Consider the following 5,235-nt stretch of genomic DNA (forward strand, 5'->3'; position numbering starts at 1 on the left):
GTCAGGAGGGAACTCAAAACACAGAGCTTCTCCCTGAGGTGCAAAGACTCTGAAACCCACATGAGGCACCCACACTTTTAAAACATGCATTTGAGAGATGAGCCCCAAAAACATTTAGCTTTGGAAACCAAGAGGAGTTCGGATCCACAAGCCCCACAAAACTATAACAGAGAAACAGCAGTTGAAGGCCTCTGGCTTGGACTTACCTACCCCCAGGGTCCTGCGCTGAATCAGCCGATTGGAGGAGAGGAGGGTGCCAAAATTTTGTATGGGAGAGGCTTGTTTGCTTGTCTTAGAACTTCAGCCTGAGGAGCAGGCATCTGATTTGACACACACCTGGAGGTTTGTTGGGGTTCTCTCTAAGGACAGAGACTGGTGGGTGCCATCTCAACAACATGTCCTCTGCCTTGCTCCAGCTGGTGGGCACCATCTTCTCACTCCAGAGCACAATCTCTTGGAGGGGGCTTTTACATATGGTTGGTGCCCCAGTCTTTATGGCTGTTGCCCAAAAGATGCCCCTTGATAGCCTGGCTCTGGCTCTGGTGGCAATTCCCCATTGGCTTATAAAGAAGCCAAAGCTTAGAAAGATAGTAACATGCCAAGGTCTCAGAGTTAGTAATGGACATTGGTGGGAACTTGGGCAGCCTACCCCAGGAGCTCAGCCTTCTAATGGTAAATACAATAATTAGTGAGAGGCCTTAAAATGAGCACTTTCTTTTAATTTGCGATTTCCCCTTGTGCCGTTAATCCTAATTTACCTCAAGAAGTTAATAATGGGCATTTTCAAGAATTTATCTACAAAATATTAATTTCAGTTTAGAAGTAGGATTAAAGATGAATCTTTCTTTCTTTCTTTTTCACACAGGAAGTATATTTAGAAGACTGTTCAAGAAGGCCGCGTTAGCAGGTTTCCCCCTATGGAGGGTTCAATGGTGGGTGAGCAGAGCAGGACTGGGGACAGACCACGGGTTCTTGAGAGCCTCATGCAGAGTGGGGTAGAATCCGCCAGGGGCTCTTACACATCAAACCTTTTCTTTTCTTCTTCTTCCAGGATCCAGCTTTATAAACAAGCTTGTTGCCTCTGAGTATAGGGTCTTCTCATCAACATTCAAAATTCTACAGGAAATAAACTTTCCTTCCTTCAACTTTATCAAGTTGGCTATTTATCACAACAGAACAAAGGGGGACAGTTCTTTTAAAACCGATGCTGACATTGGCAGTCCTGACAATTAATTCCCCGGCTGTAATCACAGACATACCAACAGCAGCGTCAATCATGGCTGCGACGGCACCCACCTGCGCAAAGGACGCCCGGGACTCCTGGCAGACAAGGACTTCCCCGAAACAAGCCCATGGCCTTTTTTTCAACATCATTATGGAACATCACATATTCAGAGCCGTGCCATCCTCCAGTGAAGAGCCAGGCCTCTGAGATTTCTGTCTTCTTTTATAAGACTGTAGGGAAGTCAGCACGAATAAAGGTTGTGAAGTCTTGACACCTCTGAGTTAGTTTACAATTTATAGGAAGGTGAACGTGTCCAGGAGCCACCGTCACATTTCTTCATGAACTGGTCAAAGAGGCGTCTTACGCCCTTGCTGCAGCTGGAGTTGGGGAGAGGATGTCCTTACGAATGGCCTTTCTCAGAAGAAAATGACCTGGGCGCAGGTCCTGGGCTCCTCTCCTGCCGGCACGTGGCCTCCCCGCAGCCGCACGGTGCCCGCGGGGTGCACAGGTGTGCAAAGCAGCTCCTCAGCCAGGATGCGAGGGCTCGCGAGAATCCGGGGCACGCGCGCGAGAACAGAGTGGGAGGTTGGGGGGGACGAATACAAGAGAATCTGCCCGAGAATCCAGCCAGACCCGCACCCTGACCCACCCACCTGCTGAAGCACCGCCCCTTCCTACTGACAAGGGCGGAGCCTGCACGGAGGCCACGTGCCTCTGGGGGGCGTGGCCCCGAGGGGCGAAGGCCCCTCCCACTGCGTCTCAAAGTTTGCAATTCTTTTGCTTGTCTATAGACACATGAATCACTTTGGTATTTTATTTTTTTTTATTTTTTTTATTTTTTATATTTTTATTTTTTTCTTTTTTTTTTCTTTTTCTTTTTTTTTTTTAAATTTATTGCTTAAAGTATTACAAAGGGTATTACATATGTGTCCATTTTATCCCCCCGCCCTAGACAGTCCCCTAGCACTTTGGTATTTTAAAAAGAGGATTTTGATATTAGAAATAGAATTAATATATTAAGGAGCCTTTCAGTTCTAGCATTCTCTGGCTCCACAGAAGGAAAACATTGGATTTTAACTTACATTAAATCCAAACTAATACGAGCTTGTTGAGATTGACGTTTTTAAAGCTATTAGATTTTATAGTCATCATTATCTGATTGTCCTGTCTGCGTTGCTTATAAAAATAAAGAATAGTCGCTAATGATGTCCCAACCTACCCCCGCTTGCTTTTTGCTTTGCAAACTTTCCCTCATCTCTCCATTTTCATCCCTTTTAAGAAGTGTTTCGGCCCATCAGTCTGGCTTCTGTGGCTGTCTTCGGACTTCCATAGGATCCAAGGCACACCTGACTCTAACCCTTAACCACACTGGATATGTTGCTTTACCTGCTTTCCAATTATTATTATTATTTATTAATTAATTTTTATTGTTGAAAATATTACATATGCCTTCCTTCCCCCCTCCCCCATTGATTCCCTCCAACCTGCCCCTGCCCCAGGCCTTCAGTACCCTATTGTCTGTGTCCATGGTTTATACATATATGCATACAAGGTCTTTGGTTGATTATCTCCAACCCACCCACCTTTCCAATTAGAATGAAAGCTCCCTGAGGCCAGAAGCTAACTTTTTCTTTTTTAAAATCTTCACTGTTGAAAGTATTACATATGTCCCCTTTTTTCCCCATTGACCCCTTCTAGCCGGGAGCCACACCCGACCCCAGGCTTTGACCACATGAGGCTAATTTTTTTAATATATTTTTTATTGTTGATAGTATTACAGATATCTCCCAATCCCCCCCCCCCTTACCCCTTTCCTCCCAGTTCCTACCCCCCACCCCACGTCTTCACTACCCTGTTGCCCATGTCCATGGGCTATGCATATAAGTATATAAGTCTTTGGTTTATCGCTTCTCGTTGCACCCCTCCCCCCCCCATAACCCCACATCAAGGTATGTCAGTCAGTTCCATACCTCCTTCGGGTCTTATTTTGTTCTTTAGAGTCCACAAATAAGTGAAATATTGTAATATTTGTCTTTCTCAGATTAGCTTATTTCACTTAGGATAATCTTTTCCAGGTCCATCCATGCTGTCCCAAAGGGTAAGAGATGAGGCTAATTCTTAATAAGATTTTTGTTTTCCTAGGTCCTAGCAAAATGTATTTGTGAATGAAAGAAGGTTACACACTCCTTAAAATTAAAACAGAAGGTATCTCATTTTTTTAATAAGATTCTGTACCCACTTCCCAATTGAGCGGGGGGGGGTTCCCCCAAAAAGGGACAGGATAGAGACTTGGGCCAGGGAATGGAAAAACGCCAGGTGGCCAGATGTCAAAACCACTATTATGCATGTGCAGTTGATCAAGGTTTGGCCACTAAATTATTTTCCTTGGGGTGGTAGTAGTGAGCAACACCACAATCTTGACCCCATAGCACAGGCACACACTGAGATAGCTGCCAAGCGGCCCGACAGAAGGAGAATTCCACACGGAAAATCCCATCACCCAAACCCTTCACTAGCCTTTTCATGCAAGCCCACCTTTTCAAAAAGCCCAAATTTTCACTCAAGCCTGCTTTATCTCCGGTTCATTAAAGCAGCCAACCTGAACCAGGCCCTGGATCAGCTCAGAGGACCTTTCTCTCCTCTGTGCTGCCTGCCTGCCTTGTGTTTGAGCATAAGCTTAATAAAATCAGTCTAGAAATGTCTCTCAGTTTTCTTCTCGATTTTTGTCTTGGGGAACCTAAGAACACCAATGATGGTAACAATACCAAGCAGTTCACTTGACAACAGCTGAGTGTCCTACAATTCAACTCAATTCTGACACTGTCTATCTACCTCAAGACAGCATCAGATCCTGTAAATGAAGGGCTCAGTTTTACAAGACTGACCCCAATTGAAAGTCCAATTGAAAGTCCAGGTTATCACCTGTACTTCTACCTACTGGTTATAGATTGGAGATTCCAATGTCCCCCATTTTTTAATTTTTTTCCTTTATTGATGAATGTATTGCATGTGTCCTTATCACCACATTGCCCACCCACCCACCCACCCACCCCCAACACTCATGCCCTCACCCTCCTATTGTCTTTGTCCATTGGTTAGGCTTATATGCATGCATACAAGTCCTTTGGTTGATCTCTCCCCCTTCCCCCACCCTCCTCCACCTTCCCTCTGAGGTTTGACGGTCTGATCGATGCTTCTCTGTCTCTGGATCTGTTTTTCTTCATCAGTTTATGTTGTTCATTATATTCCATAAATGAGTGAGATCATGTGGTATTTTTCTCTGACTGGCTTATTTCGCTTAGCATAACGCTCTCCAGTTCCATCCATGCTATTGCAAATGGTAAGAACTCCTTCTTGTTTACCGAAGTGTGGTATTCCATTGTGTAGATGTACCACAGTTTTCTAATCCACTCATCTGCTGATGGGCACTTAGGCTGTTTCCAAATCTTAGCATGGTTAATTGTGCTGCTATGAACATAGGGATACATATATCCTTTCTGATTGGTGTTTCTGGTTTCTTGGGATACCAATGTCCCCTTTTGGGGTTTAATTAATTTGCTAGAGGGGCTCACAGAACTCAGAGAAACTTCTGATTTACTAGATTACTGATTTATTATGAAAGGATATAACCAGGAGCAGCCAGATGGCAGAGATGCAAAGGGCAAGGTGGGTGGGAAGGAGCATGGAACTTCCATGCTCTCTGGGATCACACCACTCTCTCTCTGAATCTCCACATGTTCACCAACCTGAAAGCTCTCCAAACCCCATCCTTTGGGTTTTTGTGGAGGCTTCATAATATAGGCATGATCGATTAAATCATTGGCCACGTGCCTTGATGATGGAAGTCAATCTCCAGCGCTTCTCCCCTACTGGGAAAGGAGTGGGGGGACTGAAACTTTCAACCTTCTAATCACAGGCAACTAGACACCCTCAGGAAATTTCCAAAACTCATTTCATTAACATAACAAAAGACACGTTTACTTCTCTGTTACAAACAATCCCAAGGGTTT

At 44.7% G+C, this 5,235-nt stretch overlaps 1 pseudogene across 1 annotated transcript; it reads right to left on the bottom strand.

Annotated features, from left to right (window-relative positions):
• Positions 1–1,022: 1,022 nt before the first annotated feature.
• On the bottom strand, positions 1,023–4,993 carry LOC308529208 (acyl-coenzyme A thioesterase THEM4-like; annotated as a pseudogene). Its single transcript has 3 exons — positions 4,972–4,993; positions 1,498–1,624; positions 1,023–1,437 (listed from the first exon to the last, which is right to left on the bottom strand). The product of its transcript is annotated as an acyl-coenzyme A thioesterase THEM4-like (transcript).
• Positions 4,994–5,235: the final 242 nt, after the last annotated feature.

The sequence above is a fragment of the Myotis nattereri genome (assembly GCF_964212035.1).
Source record: "Myotis nattereri genome assembly, chromosome: 13".
NCBI classification, from domain to species: Eukaryota; Metazoa; Chordata; class Mammalia; order Chiroptera; family Vespertilionidae; genus Myotis; species Myotis nattereri.